We start from the raw sequence: 20,170 nt of genomic DNA, 5'->3' as shown, positions 1-20,170 counted from the left end.
TAGATTTTCTTTTAGGTCAATTCACATAATTTAAGTTTTTCTTTTTAAAAGTATTTTACATTCTTGTCAGATTATTTCCTGGATACTTTATATAAGGTTTTTATTGTTATTTGAATGTTATGTATTGTATACTCTTTTCTAGATAAATATTATTGGTTAAAAGGGAACACAATTGATTTTTATAAATTTATCTTGTATCTGGTAATCTAACCGATTACTCAGGTAAATCTAATATTTTATTTTAGGAGTATGTTGGATTTCCTACACAGATCATCTTACCTAAATCATAAATTGTATTTGTGCTCTTCTAATCTTTGCATTTCTTATTTCTATTTTTTTCTCACAGCATAAGTAAGGAAATCTATGTTAAACAAGAGTGGTTATTAAAAAACCTCATTATTTTATTCATAAACTTGAAGGAATGTGACTCAAGTTTTTCCATTGAATAAGAAGTTGTAGGTTTTAACTATAAGGCCTTTATTTATTAAGCTAGGGAAGTTTCATTCTACAGGTGATTTTCTGAGTCTATGTCAAAAATAGACATTGAAATTTAGTAAATGATTTTTTGTACCTATTAAAATAGTTGTATGATTAGTTTTTTATATGGTAAAACAAAAAATGGATCTATAAATGCCTTATTTTGTATTCTACTTATCCAATTTCAAAATCAATATTTTACTAGTCTCATAAAAACTTGGGTGTCTTTCTCTCTTTTTTTAGTTTCCTTAAAGCATTTTATAACATAGGAACCATCTATCCCTTGAAAGCATGGAAGAACTCAGCTATGAAGCTATTTGAAACTGAGGCATCTTTGGAGGAGAGCCTGAAATTACCGTTTCAATTTCTGTAATGGTTATTGGTCTACTCAGGTTTTTTATTCCCCTTGCTTCAATTCTGGCTTTTTTTATAGTTTTATACAAATATCTCTCTTCTTTCTAGGTCTTCAAATATATTAGTGTATAGGTGCTATAATAATTTTTAAATTATTTCCAAATCTTTTTTGTATATATATACATACAATATTTTTTTCATTCTGTGTTTTGTTGATTTGTATATTTGCTTTCATTTTTTTCCTAGATCACTTTTGCCAGAGATATCTGTACCATATGAATCCTTTCAAGAAAACACATTTTGGGAACTATTATCTCTGTATTGTTGGGGTTTATTCATTCATTTATTAACGATGTATTGAGTACCTGTAATGTGCTAGTCTTTGTTACAGGCACTCTGATACAGCACTGAATAAAGCAGACTAAAAGCCGTGACCTCATGGAGGTTACATGCCCATGTTATACTCTAGATCCAGCTAAGATTATGATCAGCTCCTCTTGCTTCACTCGCTTTCTTTTTTTGTTTGTTTTTCCAACTTTTTACATTGGATGCATATGAATTTCCCTCTTCAAAATGCATTTACATTATCATTAAGTGGTTAAGTATTGTATGTTTTAATTTCCTTTATGATTTCTTCTTTATATATATTTTATTTTTAATCTCCAGTTAATTATGCCTAACATAAATATTCACTAATATATCATTTTAAACTTACTAATAGCTATATCTTCCCCCATACAGAGACCTTGCTTCTTTGGACAATAAACTTGATTGAACTATTTACTCATCCTTAATGTCATTTACATATGATATCTATCTAGCTATCTATCTGTCTATCTATCTATCTATATCTATCTCCTCTAGGATTTCTCTTAGTATCTAAGTACTTTCTCCAAAAATAATCTCAAAGAGGGTTATGTGGGGCAAACCTTATGAACACTGAAAATAGTTTTATTTGTTTATGTATATTTAAATAATTTCTAGCTTATTAAAAATTTTAAGTTTGATGTTCTTTTTTTTAACAGTTTGAAAATATTACCCCATTATCTTTCCTTGTTTTGCTATTGAAAAACTTAATGTTCATGATTTTTTTTATCTAGAGAGTTTTAGCATATTTTATTTTTGCCATTTTTTAATTCTTGTCATTCACCACAAGTTGTCTATATATAGGGTTTTTTTAATCTAACTACTTGGCACTCATAATCCCTTTCAAATTGAGGTCTTTCGTTATCCACTAACTCTTATGAATTCTCAGCCCTCATTTCTTAAAATACATTTTCTCCTCCATTTATGAGTTTTCTTACCTTTAAGGAATCATATAAAAAGTTAAAACTGCTAATTCTATTCTTTGTATCCTCCAACTCTTTATTTTTTTCTTTTTCATCTCTCAATTTCTTTCTGTGCTCTTGTGGGGACATCCCCAAACTCTATATTCTAGGTCAGCAATCCCTGTTGGATGGATACATGTTGCTATTTATCCTTTCTATTGAGTTTTTACTCTTAATTCATATTTTTATTTTTTGTATGTGGATGGCACCGGGGTTTGCCTCACCCTGGTTTGCCATTTGCTCCTCTTATAGTTAACAATGCTTCCTATGACCTCGAGATTTTTCACATGTTTAGAATTGATTTGTGTATTTTAACCCTCCTCTCTTTCCTATGTGATATTATCAGGGTGCAATTCAGGGGAGGGAAGCACAGTATACTAATTCCCACTCTTGTCAAGAGTATTCTTTTATATCAAGAGTAGCAAGCAGAAGGGGGTTGAGAATTTAGGTGTGAATCCTAGCAGGTTATCCCCATGGACAGGCTGGGTGTCTTCCAAGAATGCCCCAACCATCATGTCTACCTGGGACCTGCCAGTACATTGACCATGTCTGAAGAAGATTGAGGACTTGAGAAGAGTGACATAAAAATCAAGCAACAGGGAAACGAATTCCAACAACAAATAACATTTTGACTGAGAAACCAGTGATCAATATTCTTATTCTTATTCTTATACCTACAAAGGCAGTGACTGAAAGATAAAGAGAAAATATTCTCTGCTCTCACCTAAGCAGTCACCATGGAGGGTTTTAGGAGGCACATGGATTGATCCTTAGCAATAAGAAGCCTTCAGAATTTGCTCTCCTCTTTCTTCTATCTCCTTTCTTCTCCTTGTCCTTATTTACACACACCTACACACACACACACACACACACACAGAGCACTTCTTTATTTCCCCCTGAATTCCACATTACTTGAAAACTGATTACTCATGAACAGGTTGTCACAATTGATTTTGCATTTTCTTCCACATTTTCTACCCTCTATTGAGAAGAGCATCTTACTATGTATTCCAAAAGAATATACAGTAAATATATAGTAATATGTATTTACTATATAATAATAAAATATTAAATAATAGTATAGTATTAACATATAATGCTTTACTATAATAAAGTATATATTATATACTTGCATATATAATATACTAGCATATTCTATGTTATAATAATTATTATTATTCTGTACTACATAGTTTAGTAAAATATAGGGGTACCTGTTGTTCTTCTGATGCATTTTCTAGGTGTCTTTGGGAATCTGTATATTCATATTATAGAAAAAGGAGATGTGGAATTCTCAGTAGTTTTCCACGTTAAAAGTGCTCTTGGAGGAGCTTCAAGATGGCGGAAGAGTAAGACGCGGAGATCACCTTCCTCCCCACAAATACATCAGAAATACATCTACATGTGGAACAACTCCTGCAGAACACCTACTGAACGCTGGCAGAAGACGTCAGACCTCCCAAAAGGCAAGAAACTCCCCCCGTACTTGGGTAGGGCAAAAGAAAAAAGAAAAAACAGAGACAAAAGAATAGGGGCGGGACCTGCACCAGTGGGAGGGAGCTGTGAAGGAGGAAAGGTTTCCACACACTAGGAAGCCCCTTCGTGGGTGGAGACTGCGGGTGGCGGAGGGGGGAGCTTCGGAGCCACGGAGGAGAGCGCAGCAACAGGGGTGTGGAGGGCAAAGCGGAGAGACTCCCGCACAGAGGCTCAGCGCCGAGCAGCACTCACCAGCCCGAGAGGCTTGTCTGCTCACCCGCCGGGGCGGGCGGGGCTGGGGGCTGAGGCTAGGGCTTCGGTCGGATCGCAGGGAGAGGACTGGGGTTGGCGGCGTGAACACAGCCTGAAGGGGCTAGTGCGCCACAGCTAGCTGGGAGGGAGTGCGGGAAAAAGTCTGGAGCTACCGAAGAGGCAAGAGACTTTTTCTTGCCTCTTTGTTTCCTGGTGCGCGAGGAGGGGGGATTAAGAGCGCCGCTTAAAGGAGCTCCAGACACGGGCGCGAGCCGCGGCTATCAGCGTGGACCCCAGAGACGGGCATGAGATGCTAAGGCTGCTGCTGTCGCCACCAAGAAGCCTGTGTGCGCGCACAGGTGACTCTCCTCACCGCCCCTCCCGGGAGCCTGTGCAACCCGCCACGGCCAGGGTCCCGTGATCCGGGGACAACTTCTCTGGGAGAACGCACTGCGCGCCTCAGGCTGGTGCAACGTCACGCCGGCCTCTGCCGCCCCGCCGCAGGCTCACCCTGCATTCCGTACCCCTCCCTCCCCCCGCCTGAGTGAGCCGGAGCCCCCGAAGCAGCTGCGCCTTTAACCCCGTCCTGTCTGAGCGAAGAACAGACGCCCTCAGGCGACCTACAAGCAGAGGCGGGTCCAAATACAAAGCTGAACTGCAGAAGCTGTGTGAACAAAGAAGAGAAAGGGAAATTTCTCCCAGCAGCCTCAGAAGCAGCGGATTAAAGCTCCACAAACAACTTGATGTACCTGCATCTGTGGAATACCTGAGTAGACAACGAATCATCCCAAATTGAGGAGGTGGACTTTGGGAGCAAAGATATACATATTTTTTTCCCTTTTTATCTTTTTGTGAGTGTGTATGTGTATGCCTCTGTGTGTGATTTTTTTCTGTATAGCTTTGCTTTTACCATTTCTCCTAGGGTTCTGTCAGTCCGTGTTTTTGTTGTTGTTGTTATTGTTGTTTTTAGTATACTTTTTAGCATTTGTTATCAATGGTGGATTTGTCTTTTGGTTTGGTTGTTCTCTTCTTTCTTTCTTTTTTTTTAATTAAAAAAATTTTTTAATAATTATTTTCCATTTTTCTTAATAACTTTATTTCATTTTACTTTATTTTATCTTCTTTCTTTTTTTCTCTCTTTTATTCTGAGCCGTGTGGATGACAGGCTCTTGGTGCTCCAGCCAGGCATCAGAGCTGTGGCTCTGAGGTGGGAGAGCCAAGTTCAGGACACTGGTCCACAAGAAACCTCCCAGCTCCATGTAATACCAAATGGTGAAAATCTCCCAGAGATCTCCATCTCAACACCAAGACCCAGCTCCACTCAACGACCAGCAAGCTACAGTGCTGAACACCCTATGCCAAACAACTAGCAAGACAGGAACACAACCCCAACCATTAGCAGAGAGGCTGCCTAGAATCATAATGAAGCCACAGACACCCCAAAACACAAACCAGACGTGGACCTGCCCACCAGAAAGACAAGATCCAGCCTCATCTACCAGAACACAGGCCCTACTCCCCTCCACCAGGAAACCTACACAACCCACTGAACCAACCTTAGCCACGGTGGACACACAACAAAAACAATGGGAACTACGAACCTGCAGCCTGCAAAAAGGAGACCCCAAACACAGTAAGTTAAGCAAAAGGAGAAGACAGAGAAACACACAGCACATGAAGGAGCAACGCAAAAACCCACCAGACCTAACAAATGAAGAGGAAATAGGCAGTTTACCTGAAAAAGAATTCAGAATAATGAAAGTAAATATGATCCAGCATCTTGGAAATAGAATGGAGAAAATACAAGAAACATTTAACATGACCTAGAAAAACTAAAGAGCAAACAAACACTGATGAACAACACAATAAATGAAATTTAAAAATCTCTAGAAAGGATCAGTAGCAGAATAAATGACGCAGAAAAACAGATAAATGACCTGGAAGATAAAATAGTGGGAATAACTACTGCAGAGAAGAAAAAGAAAAAAGAATGAAAAGAATTGAGGACAGTATCAGAGACCTCTGGGACAACATTAAATGCACCAACATTCGAATTATAGGGGTCGCAGAAGAAGAAGAGAAAACGAAATGGACTGAGAAAATATTTGAAGAGATTATAGTTGAAAACTTCCCTAATACGGGAATGGAAATATTTAATCAAGTCCAGGAAGCACAGAGAGTGCCATATAGGATAAATGCAAGGAGAAACATGCCAAGACACATATTAATCAAATTATCAAAAATACATACAAAGAAAAAATATTAAAAGCAGCAAGGGAAGAACAACAAATGACATACAAGGGAATCCCCATAAGGTAAACAGCTGATCTTTCAGCAGAAACTCTGCAAGCCAGAAGGGAATGGCAGGACATACTTAAAGTGATGAAAGGGAAAAACCTACAGCCAAGATTACTCTACCCAGCAAGGATCTCATTTAGATTTGATGGAGAAGTTAAAACCTTCACAAAAAAGCAAAAGCTAAGAGAATTCAGCACCACCAAACCAGCTTTACAACAAATGCTAAAGGAGATTCTCTAGGCAGGAAACACAAGAGAAGGAAAAGACTTACAACAACAAACCCAAAACAATTAAGAAAATGGTAATAGGAGCATACATATCGATAATTACCTTAAATGTAAATGGATTAAATGCTCCAACCAAAAGACATAGACTGGCTGAATAGATACAAAAACAAGACCCATATATATGCTGTCTACAAGAGACCCACTTCAGACCTAGGGACACATACAGACTGAAAAAGGTATTCCATGCAAATGGAAATCAAAAGAAATCTGGAGTAGCAATTCTCATATCAGAAAAAATAGACTTTAAAACAAAGACTATTACAAGAGACAAAGAAGGACACTACATAATGATCAAGGGATCAATCCAAGAAGAAGATATGACAATTGTAAATATTTATGCATCTAACATAGGAGCACCTCAATACATAAAGCAAATACTAACAGCCATAAAAGGGGAAATTGACAGTAACACAATCATAATAGGGGACTTTAACAGCCCACTTTCACCAATGGACAGATCATCCAAAATGAAAATAAATAAGGAAACACAAGCTTTAAATGATACATTAAACAAGATGGACTTAATTGATATTTATTGGACATTCCATCCAAAAACAACAAAATACACATTCTTCTCAAGTGCTCATGGAACATTCTCCAGGCTAGATCATATCATGGGTCACAAATCAAGCCTTGGTAAATTTAAGAAAATTAAAATCATATCAGGTATCTTTTCCAACCAAAACGCTATGAGACTAGGTATCAATTACAGAAAAAAAAATCTGTAAAAAATACAAAAACATGGAGGCTAAACAACACACTACTTAATAACCAAGAGATCACTGAAGAAATCAAAGAGGAAATCAAGAAATACCTGCAAACAAATGACAATGAAAACACGACAAACCAAAACCTATAGGATGCAGCAAAAGCAGTTCTAAGAGGGAAGTTTAGAGCAATACAATCCTTCCTCAAGGAAAAAGAAACATCTCAAATAAACAACCTAACCTTACACCTAGAGCAATTAGAGAAAGAAGAACAAAAAAACCCCAAAGTTAGCAGAAGGAAAGAAATCATAAAGATCAGATCAGAAATAAATGAAAAAGAAATGAAGGAAACAAGAGCAAAGATCAATAAAACTAAAAGTTGGTTCTTTGAGAAGATAAACAAAATTGATAAACCATTAGCCAGACTCATCAAGAAAAAAAGGGAGAAGACTCAAATCAATAGAATTAGAAATGAAAAAGGGGAAGTAACAACTGACACTGCAGAAATACAAAGGATCATGAGAGATTACTACAAGCAACTCTATGCCAATAAAATGGAAAACCTGGAAGAAATGCACAAATTCTTAGAAATGCACAACCAGGAAGAAATAGAAAATATGAACAGAAAAATCACAAGCACTGAAATTGAAACTGTGATTAAAAATCTTCCAACAAACCAAAGCCCAGGACCAGATGGTTTCACAGGTGAATTCTATCAAACATTTAGAGAAGAGCTAACACCTATCCTTCTCAAACTCTTCCAAAATATTGCAGAGGGAGGAACACTCCCCAACTCATTCTACAAGGTGACCATCACCCTGATACAAAAACCAGACAAAGATGTCACAAAAAAAGAAAACTACAGGCTAATATCACTGATGAACATACATGCAAAAATCCTCAACAAAATACTATCAAACAGAGTCCAACAGCACATTAAAAGGATCATACACCATGATCAAGTGGGATTTATCCCAGTAATGCAAGGATTCTTCAATATACACAAATCAATCAATGTGATACACCATATTAACAAACTGAAGGATAAAAAGCAAATTATCATCTCAATAGATGCAGAGAAAACTTTCAACAAATCAACACCCACTTATGATAAAAACCCTCCATAAAGTAGGCATAGAGGGAACTTACCTCAACATAATAAAGGCCATATATGACAAACCCACAGCCAACATCATCCTCAATGGTGAAAAACTTAAACCATTTCCATGAAGATCAGGAACAAGACAAGGATGCCCACTCTGACTGCTATTATTCAACATAGTTTTAGAAGTTTTAGCCACAGCTATCAGAGAAGAAAAAGAAATAAAAGGAATCCAAATTGGAAAAGAAGAAGTAAAGCTGTCACTGTTTGCAGATGACAGGATACTATACATAGAGAATCCTAAAGATGTTACCAGAAAACTACTAGAGCTAATCAATGAATTTGGTAAAGTAGCAGGATACAAAATTAATTCACAGATATCTCTTGCATTTCTATACACTAATGATGAAAAATCTGAAAGTGAAATTAGAGAACACTCCCATTTACCACTGCAACAAAAAGAATAAAATATCTAGGAATAAACCTACCTAAGGAGACAAAAGACCTGTATGCAGAAAATTATAAGACACTGATGAAAGAAATTAAAGATGATACAAATAGATGGAGAGATACACCATGTTCCTGGTTTGGAAGAATCAACATTGTGAAAATGACTATACTACCCAAAGCAATCTACAGATTCAATACAATCCCTATCAAACTACCACTGGCATTTTTCACAGAACTAGAAAAAAAAATTTCGCAATTTGTGTGGAAACACAAAAGACCCCGAATAGCCAAAGCAATCTTGAGAAAGAAAAATGGAGCTGGAGGAATCAGGCTCCCTGACTTCAGACTATACCACAAAACTACAGTAATCAAGACAGTATGGTTGTGGCACAAAGACAGAAATATAGATCAATGGAATATGATAGAAAGCCCAGAGATAAACCCACACACATATGGTCACCTTATCTTTGATAAAGGAGACAAGAATATACAGTGGAGAAAAGACAGCCTCTTCAATAATGGTGCTGGGAAAACTGGACAGCTACATGTAAAAGAATGAAATTAAAACACTCCCTAACACCATGCACAAAAATAAACACAAAATTGTTTAAAGACCTAAATGTAAGACCAGACACTATCAAACTCTTAGAGGAAAACATAGGCAGAACACTCTATGAGATAAATCACAGCAAGATCCTTTTTGACCCACCTCCTAGAGAAATGGAAATAAAAACAAAAATAAACAAATGGGACCTAATGAAACTTAAAAGCTTTTGCACAGCAAAGGAAACCATAAACAAAATGAAAAGACAACCCTCAGAATGGGAGAAAATATTTGCAAATGAAGCAACTGATGAAGGATTTATCTCCAAAATTTACAAGCAGCCCATGCAGCTCAATATCAAAAAAACAAACAACCCAATCCAAAAATGGGCAGAAGACCTAAATAGACATTTCTACAAAGAAGATATACAGATTGCCAACAAACACATGAAAGAGTGCTCAACATCATTAATCATTAGAGAAATGCAAATCAAATCTACAATGAGGTATCATCTCACACCGGTCAGAATGGTCATCATCAAAAAATCTATAAACAATAAATGCTGGATAGGGTGTGGAGAAAAGGGAACCCTCTTGCACTGTTAGTGGGAATGTAAATTGATACAGCCACTATGGAGAACAGTGTAGAGGTTCCCTAAAAAACTAAAAATAGAGCTACCATACGACCCAGCAATCCCACTACTGGGCATATACCCTGAGAAAACCATAATTCAAAATGAGTCATGTACCAAAATGTTCATTGCAGCTCTATTTACAATAGCCAGGACATGGAAGCAACCTACGTGTCCATCAACAGATGAATGGATAAAGAAGATGTGGCACATATATACAATGGAATATTACTCAACCATAAAAGGAAATGAAATTGAGTTATTCGTAGTGAGTTGGATGGACCTAGAGTCTGTCATAAAGAGTGAAGTAAGTCAGAAAGAGAAAAACAAATACTGTATGCTAACACATATATATGGAATCTGAAAAAAAAAAAAAGGAAAAAAAAAATGGTCATGAAGAACCTAGGGGCAAGACCGCAATAAAGACACAGACCTACCAGAGAATGGACTTGAGGATACAGGGAAGGGGAAGGGTAAGCTGTGACAAAGTGAGAGAGTTTCATGGACATATATACACTACAAAACGTAAAATAGATAGCTAGTGGGAAGCAGCCACATAGCACAGGGAGATCAACTCAGTGTTTTGTGACCACCTAGAGAGCTGGGATAGGGAGGATGGGAGGGAGGGAGACGCAAGGGGGAAGAGATATGGGGACATATGTATATGTATAACTGATTCACTTTGTTATAAAGCAGAAACTAACATACCATTGTAAAGCAATTATACTCCAATAAAGATGTTTAAAAAAAAAAATGTGTTCTTGTTGGAAATCACCAGTCCCACATATTCAAAGCCCAATCTCAGCATTTCTTATGTCCTTTGAAGGGTGTGGGAAGCACAGAGGGAGAGAAAACAAGCAGAACTCCATAAATACTCAATGCCTCCCTTAGACTCCCAAGCTTTGTAGGTGGCTGGACTTTCTGTAACCTTAATCACTGGAGCCTTGTTAGTTTCCGACCTGGCCATCAGGAAACAGAGATGAGTTAATCAGACCAAATGTGTTAATAAAAGCAGATTGCACTACTAAAAAAGAAAAATCAGCTACCAGTTGTCAGGTGACTCTTGTACAGTTTTTATTATGCTCTGACAGAATGATACATCCTTTCTTTCATGTGTTCCTGGGGCAAGAGAAAAGACAAAATTCTAAATTAGACATGGTGAGGTCAAGGGAAGATTGTTGTGTTGGATGCAGGCTAGTATTTGTATGGTCTCTGTACAAGCCAAGTACTTTATAAGCATTACTTCATTTTATTTTCCCAACAACACTGTTAGATGTATGTTATTATGAACATTTTACAGATGATGAGACTGAGCTTAATGACATTCAATATCATTTTGGTTTCACAAGTAACCATGGGGGAAGCAGATTTCCCCAGAAGAATGTTTAAATGTAAAGTTTGTACTCATTTCACTCTTACAAAGAGAGGATTCCTGCCTTAGAGAAGGGTTTGCCCTTGATTAAATATGAAGCAGCTTAAGAATACCTGTGATACCTCCCACCTGTAACATTCCTGTTATAGATCTTATTTTCCCTTTGTAGTACCCCGCTCCCTACCATTTAGGCATCCAGTATTCTTAGCCAGTATCTAAGTTTCCTAGAATATCTCTGATATTCTAATTCTCACTTTGGTGTTAGCCAAGAAGTTGTTCTTTGTTGTTGTTGTTTTTTGCTTGTTTGTTGTTTAGATTGTTTTGTGTTTGCCTTACTTAGAAAACCATAGATAAAGGGTAAATCATTTCTTTCCTATCTCCTATTGTTTAGTTCAAAGACATGAATTTCTGAAGGTAGAGTTTCATTCTCTCGAACCTAAGAACAGACTGTGTAAACCTGGGGTCCCCAATGTCTGGGCCGTGGACCAGTACCAGTCCTTGGCCTGTTAGGAACCGGGTCGCACAGTAGGAGGTGAGCAGCGGGCAAGCGAGCAAAGCTTCATCTGACGCTCCCCATCGTTCCCCATCTCTCACATTACTGCCTGAACCATCCCCCTGGCTTCTGTGGAAAAATTGTCTTCCATGAAACCAGTACCTGGTGCCAAAAATGTTGGGGATCACTGATGTAAACATTAAATTTACTATCATCAAAATGCAGTCAAATCTAGGAAATTATCAATGCCCCATGGTCCTTTTGGCACAAGAAGGCCTAATATCTAAAAACGCAAGAGAAAGTAAATCAGGTGATCTTGAAAAACATTCCCTTGAGACAATCAAGGTAGAAATAAAGAAATCTCAAAAGTTTGGTGTGTGGATGTTTATCTTGCTAGATACCGTCAGTAGTTTTCTGTAGCTGCTTATTGAGCTGGCTAATGTTTAATTTGAGTAAACTTGTGGAAAGACCTGTTTAAGTGGCACTATCAAACAATAGCAGCAAGAGGAGAGATAAGGAAAAAGTATAAAAGGATTATTAAAGAAATGCTGGGGGTGGAATTTATCTCTCCAAACAAATCAGGGTGTTCTGGGCTTAATAGAAAAATCCTATAATAGGTAGACAGATAGGAAACTGTTATTTTACAGAACGTAGTAGCATGTAGGTGGTTTAACTCTGATTTCGTGGAGGGGAACGGGGAAGGGGAGACTGACTTTCAGTCATTATTTTTATAACACATTTTCTAAGATCTTGACATCCTAAATACTTTTATTTTTAAACAAGGGATCAAAGTGGAGGGAGGGAGAGGGGTTTGAGAATGCCTTCCCTAACTCGCCTTCCATAATGTAGTTGCATAGGAAAGAAATCTCTGTTGATCCCTTTTGCAACCCTAATACATTTCACAGCAACACTTGGATAAGCTTTGGACAGTTGCATCAGAATAGTTTTACTAAACATCCAGAGTAGAAAAGAGATATAGAGAGTAGAGAGACTAATTACTAAATAGAGGCTGAGTTTGCCTTTCATTGCCTCTGTTACCTAGCTAGACATAATGAAATTTCCAACATGTGTTCCTTGTATTTCTCTATCACAGAAGAGAATTAATAATGTGCATGTATTGATCTTTTATTTGTATAGTTGTTGAAGCAAAGAGGTTGAAGTAAAGAATTCACGATTCTATTTGACCAATCAGTTTATGTTTGTTAAGAACTTAATAACTAGCCACCACTGTGGGGATTTGGAGAAGGGCTATCAGAAATGGAGTGACATTTTTTCAGGTGCTTACAGAAGAGGTGGGTTGACAAGACATATACACAACAATCAGGACAGCGGAGCAAGATGCTATAGCTTTGACAAGTCTCATTTCTTCTTCTGTGTTAGCAGTAGATAATTACTGGACTTTTTCATAGAAATAAAAAGCTAGGATGAAGGTTTGAACAACTAGCTATGCATCACAGTTACCTGTGAATTTCTAAAAATTCAGATGGACTGGCTCCACTCTAGATGAAACAAATCAGAATCTCTCTGGATAAGTGTTACAGATTAAATGTTTGTGTCCCCCCAAAATTCATATATGGAAGCCCTAACTGCTAATGTGATGGTATTTGGAGATGAGGCCTTTGGAAGTAGATGAGGTAGTGAGGGTGGGGTCCTCATTATGGAATTAGTGCCCTTATAAGACGAGATATGAGGGCTTGCTCTTACTCTCTGTCTTCTCATAAAGAGGAAGTCAGTGAGTCCACAGCAAGAAGGAGGCCGTCTGCAACTCAAGGGGAGAGTTCTCACCAGAACCCAACAATGACAGCATTCTGATCTTGAATTTCCAAACTCCAGAATTGTAAGAAAATAAATTTCTGTTGCTTAAGCCACCCAGTCTGTGGTATTTTGTTATGGCAGCCTCAGCAGACTAATGCAATGAGTCTTGGAGATTGTGATGAACTGAGTTCCTGGTCTTTCTGCCTCTACTTAAACTATTTTTACAAGATAGTAATTAATTTTTTTTCAAAACTTTTCTCATCATCTCATTGTCCTCCAACCATTCAGCTGTAGTCACCACTGCCTCACTAGGAGAGTGGATATAACTCAGGAAAAAACAAACTTAAGCATGTTGTGGGTTAAATTGTGACCCACCAAAAAAAAAAGAGAGAGATGTTAAAGTTCTAACCTCCAGTCCTTATTTGTAGGTAGGGTCTATACAGAGCTAATGAAGTTAAAATAAGGTCGTTAGGGTGGGCCTTAATCCAATATGACTTACATTCTTATAGAAAGGGGAAATTTGGACACACAGACATAAAAGAACACTATATAAGGATTGTATTATGCTGTCCTAAGACAAGGAATGCCAAAGAACACCAGCAAACCACCAGAAGCTAGGCAAGAGGCATGAAAAAGATTCTCCCTCACAGCCCTCAGAAGGAGTCAACCCTGCTGACACCTCAGTTTAGGACATCCAGCCTCCAGAACTGTGAGACAATAAATTTCTGTTCTTTAAGCCACCCAGTTTGTGGTACTTTGTTATTGGAACTCCAGCAGATTAATACAAATCATCTGATAGCTAAAGCCCTTATGATTTCTAAGAGCCAAGATCTTGAGGAAAGATTGCTTGCTTGTTTGTTTGGGATGTTTTTTGTTTTGTTTTGTTTTTTCTAGAATTTGCCAAGACTTAAAGTCCTGTAATACTTAGACCAGTTGTTCTCAAAATTTAATATGCATCCAAATGGCAGAAATTGTTTACCAAAACACAGACTGATGGGTTCATCCTCAAAGTTTCTAAATCAATAGGCCTGAGATGAGGCCTAAGGATTTGCTTTTCTAATAAGCTATTAGGTGGTACTAATGATGCTGGTTGGAGGACAGAGAAGAATGTTGGCTGACAAAAGAGCCCGTTTAATAAGCAAATGCTGATGAGAGATGGAACAGTCAGTAGAGAAAGAATCAATGAGTAAACACAGAAGCCATGCCAACTGGGATATAGTCTTGGTACTCAAATATGTAGAACAAGACAGCTTAATCAGTGGTTTTCTAAAAGAGGGTCAATATAAGTCATCAGGTATTTCACAGATTTAGTAGTTCAGATATTTTCATATATTTGTCCACGTTAACCAAAACATACAATTCTGGGAGAGCTGGATTACTAGAGGTGGGGCTAGAAGGGTAAGCAATAAGAAAGTTTCAGGCAGAGTGAAAGAGTGAACAGCATGTGCAAAGCTCATATAAAGCATGTTATAGTGCGACAGCTCACCTCTGTAACCCTAGAGGTGGGAGAGCATTTCTCTGAGATGAGACTGCAGATTACAGTCTGGGCGGGCATCCCAGGAGGGTCTGTTAAAGCAGTTAACTCACTTTGGTTGTTTTAGAGTTGAAAGAAGCCTCTAACTTCCAGATCATCCACATTTGTACACAAAGGTAAAGATATGATAGGGATTCCTCATGAATTTCAAGCTATCTCCCGAGTCCAACCTCTTCAAGCCAGTTGGTAGCCAGGTCAACAGAACAGTCATTCTATTTTTTATAGAAAGCATCTTAGGTCATGTCTCCAGAAGCAGAACCTGAGACAAGATTCACTTGAATGTGGTTTATTAAGGAACTGCTCCTAGGATAAGCTGTCAAGAAGTGGAGGAAGAATAGGGAAGGAGAAGTTAAAGTAGGGTGCTATCCAGATCCTGCTGCTGGAGGAGAGCTCTGGAGTGTAAATTACATTGTGGTCATCTTGGTCTGAGTGGGGTCAGGAGAATACCCGAGAGTTGTCTTCTAAGAAGAGAGCTCCCTGTTAGCTATTGGAAGCCAAAACATACCAAAACTAAGGGAAGAATGCAAAGAAATGGTAAAGGATAGCTGTCTTAGTCTGCTTGGGCTGCCATTACCAAATAGATTGGGTGACCTAAATAATGCAAATGTATTTACTCATGGTTCTGGATGCTGAGAAGTTTAAGATTAAGGTGTCATCCAATTCAGTTTCTGGTGAAGTCTCTCTCCTTGGGTTGCAGACGACTGACTTCTCACTATGTCCTCAGTGCATGTGCGTGTGGGGAGAGAGAAAGATGTATCTCTATCCTCTTATAAGGGCACCAATTCCATCCTGAGGGCCCCATACTCATGACCTAATCCCATTACCTCCCAAAGGACTAGGTCCAAATACCACTACATTGGATGTTAAGGCTTCAACCTATGAATTGGTGGGGGGAGGGCCCCACAAACATTCAGTCCATAACAGGAGCTTAGCGGATATGGTTGAAATGTGGACAATAACATCTGCTACAATATGTCTTTCATGTCTGCTTCTAGTCTTTCCTGATGCTGGCCCCAATCAGCATCACTTAAATCGATCAAATATGTTCTAAATGTTTGGAAAGTTTTACACTGGTTTAGGAGACTCTTTTATTTCTGCAAATTTTCCTGTTTGCCCAACCCTTTATGGTTGTGTGCAGGGAGGAGCACCAAAGACTTCCTCAGCCTGAGCTTGAGCCCTAATGGAGTCAAAAAGACATGCTTCAGATGCACACATTTGGAGAAGAGGTATGGACTTGTGCTACATTTATTTAATTGAAAGATCATAGGGGTGACTCTCTCAGAACAATGGAAGTCTACTACTGAGGAAGCATCTGAGTATGCAACTCCAGAAACAGAAAACAGATAGCAAAGTCCAGATGGGAATTCTCCAGCTTAAAAAAATAAAGTCCCTTCCCTGGAAGTACCACAGTACACCAAAAATAACATCAAGCACCCTTACCTCCAAGGAGCAGCAAGGATATTTTTCTGGAAAAGTATTTTAGTTTTTTCCCCTGCACTGTAGTTCAATTTGTCCCTGAAGCCTATTCCAAGTTAAGGATGGAAAAGAATTACCCAAGAGATCAATGCAAACATCATCCCTTGCAGAAGGTCCTTTCACACTGAGCTTGCTGACGTTGCAGTCTTCAATTTTACACTGTTTCTGGTATATATATGTATATGTATACATATACATATATGTATGTATATATGTATATGTATACATATACATATGTATATATATGTGTATACATATGTATATGTATACACATATATATACATATGTATATGTATACATATACATATATATACACATATATATACCCGAACGTTTTTGCTTTACAAGCCTCTTCTGGTCCTCAGGCTGACTGTAGGCATTAAAATAAATAGTTGTAGAACAAATGCATTAGAGTATGGGCTTTGGCATCACAAAGAGCTGGATTTGAGTCCTAGCTCCTCCACTCTTGTGTGTAACACTAACCCTCTCTGAGTCCCCATCAACTCACCTGTAAAGTAGGGCTAATTATACCTTTCCTCGATTAGCTGTCATAAGAAATGCATCCAATTACATTTGTAAAGCTTTCAGCTCAGTGCTAAGCACACAGTTATAAGATAAATATTTACTAATATAAAATAGCAATATTTAAAGAAAGAAGTAAAGAAGGCTGAGAATATTGATGCACATGCTTAAAGCAAAAATGATCCATTTCCTATTAACTCAACTACCCACAAAACATATTTTTAAATGAGAGAATGAGTCAGTTTGACAATGAAGTTTGTAGAACGAACAAACTTTAGTGCTTGGAGGAACCTTAGAATCAAGTATTCTTCACTTTCAGATGATCAGAGTAAGGTATCAAAGATGCTCTGACTTGTTCAAGGTCAAAAGCCACCAGGCAGAGGCAGCGCTAAAACGCAGTACCACACTGTGTTTGGTACCACAATTTATTCGACCTCAATTCCTATTTGCTGAAGGAGTGGATCTGTTTCTTTTTAGAATTCATGTATAAATTTATAAAGCTGGTTCAGGACAGGTAATTCCATGTAACATGTCACCAAAACAACTGAGCATTGGTTTGACACACATAATTTCTAGCCAACAAAAAAACTTATGTTGGGACTTCCCTGGTGGCTCAGTGGTTAAGAATCCACCTGCCAATGCAGGGGACACAGTTTTGAGCCCTGGGCCAGGAGGATCCCACATGCGGTGGAGTAACTAAGCCCGTGCGCCACAACTACTGAGCCTGCGTTCTAGAGCCCATGTGCCACAACTACTGAGCCTGTGCTCTAAAGCCCTCAAGCCACAACTACGGAGCCTGAGTGCCACAGCTACAGCAGCCTGTGTGCCTACAGCCTGTGCTCCACAACAAAGAGAAGCCACCACAATGAGAAGCCCGCGCACCGCAACAAAGAGTAGCCCCTGCTCGCCACAACTAGAGAAAGCCCACACATAGCAACAAAGACCCAATGCAACCAAAAGTAAAATAAATAAGTAAATTAAATTAAATTAAAGAAAAAAAAGCTTATGTTGATGCCTGAACACATTCCAGAGTCTTGGAAGTAGAAGAGAAGGTTTTAAAATGCAAACAAACCTTAGTCATGCTATTAAAGGACACGTTTTGGAATAGAACTCTGGAGTGCTTAATTATCAACATGTGCCTTTCCATCCCCGGCCTATTAAATCATCTGGCCTGCTAATAATAGCCTGTTTAGCCATCAGGAGAAGATGGATGAGTTTTAGTTCCCATTTTCAAATCCGAGGGATCTGCCCTGTTTCTGAATTATCCGCAGATGAAGATTAGTCACTGAGGCATCTGTAGGTTGTACAGAGGACACTGGAGTCTTGGGCGGCACATTTATCCCCACCACTGTGCTCCTCCCTCTCCTCCCGGGCTTCCACTGGTGAACAGTGACTGAAAGAGCCAAGGTTAAATGCAGGGAAGGAAACCTTACCAATTAAAAGCTCTTTTTAGCATTTGTAAACTGGATTTAATTGCTTCCTGTTTTTAAGCCATCCATAAATAGATCACCTATTAGCTTGGCAATGGAAATTGTACATGTAGTATGACTGCTTTTACAAAGACAGCTGTTTTTTTTTTTTCTTTGTTCTTTTAAATCTGTGCCTAGTGTGCCTGTTATCTGTTGATGTGTAACAAACTATCCCAAAATGTAGTGGCTTAAAACAATAATTTATTTGGATCATGGTTTTGTGGATGAGGAAGTTAGGAAGAGCTTCACTGGGTATCTCATCTCTGCTCCGTGAGGTGTTAACTGGAGTTACTTGACTGGTCCAAGGTGGCTCACTCACAGGGCTAGCAAGTTGGTGCTGATGTTGGCTGAGAGTTTAGCCTAGTTTTTTGTCAGGGTAACTTGGTTGTGATTCATGTGGGCCTGTCTGCAGTCTGGTTGGACTTCTTTATAGCAAGAGAAGCTGAGTTTCTAGAATGAGTGTTTCTTCAGCCCAATGAAAGCTACAAAACACCTTCTGACCTAGCCTCAGAATCCCAGAAAGCCACTTTTGCTGTAGTCATTGGTCAGGCACATCACTTAAGGCATGCTCAGATTCTATGGGATGGAAAATAGACTCTCTTTCTTAAGGGTAGGACAGCAAAGATTTTTCAGACATCTTTAATCTATTACATGTGTGAAAATCATAATCGTTCAATTTTAACTACCCCCTCCACCCCAGGGGGGTAGTTAAAATTAAGGAAGTTAGGAAGCTCTTCCTAACTTCCTCATCCACAAAGTCATGATCCAAATAAATTGTTGTTTTAAGCCACTATGTTTTGGGATAGTTTGTTACACATCAACAGGTAACAGGTATCTGACGTTTCTCAGAAGCTTAAAAGTATTTTTAATTTATTCATCAGACCTCCCTCCACTCATGATGTTTAATATGTAACTTAATAAATTAAATATTTGATTTATTTATTTAATTAACTTATTTAATATTTAATTTAATAAATATTGTGTGATGTTTTAAAACAATGATTTCAATCAATCAGTCAATCAAATTCCATTTATTTTTCTGATGATTACTCCTTTCCTTTCCCAGCCCATTTCCATGCTGATTATAATACTTCAAATGCCATTCTGGATTCTAAATAACTAGTAACTGACACATAATGGAAGCTTCAACACAACATTCTCTGTGAAAGCAAGGCAGACAGGGAAAAAAATAATTAAAAAACACTTGCGGAGCTAAAGAAGAATCTTAACAATGGCAGAGCTTTTGAGATATTTAGGTGGCTTTCATGCCACCCTTTCTCTTTTATGCTCCAAGGAGTAAGGGTACAAAAAATCAGTTTTGCAGATCTTATCTGTAGACCCCAAAGTAGAAATTAACTAGTAGTAAAAATCACATATATTGAGTCCCTTTTCATTTGTATATATTTGCATATGAATTACCAACTAATTGTTGTGAAGTAACAATTAAGAGAACAATAGAAGAAAGAAAAGGGGATTGAAGCTGCAACAGACACCTGGGAGACTGTATTTAAAAAGCTTTTTAAATATTTGAATTTTTTTCACTAAAGACAAAGGCACTGAACCATGCACAGAAAATGCTACCAAAAGAATCAAAGTGGCAAAATGTTCGTGACTTACTAACACCATTTTTTGATGAAGAGAAC

The sequence above is a fragment of the Balaenoptera physalus genome (assembly GCF_965194825.1).
Source record: "Balaenoptera physalus genome assembly, chromosome: 5".
Lineage (NCBI taxonomy): Eukaryota > Metazoa > Chordata > Mammalia > Artiodactyla > Balaenopteridae > Balaenoptera > Balaenoptera physalus.
This window is presented reverse-complemented; position numbering follows the sequence as displayed.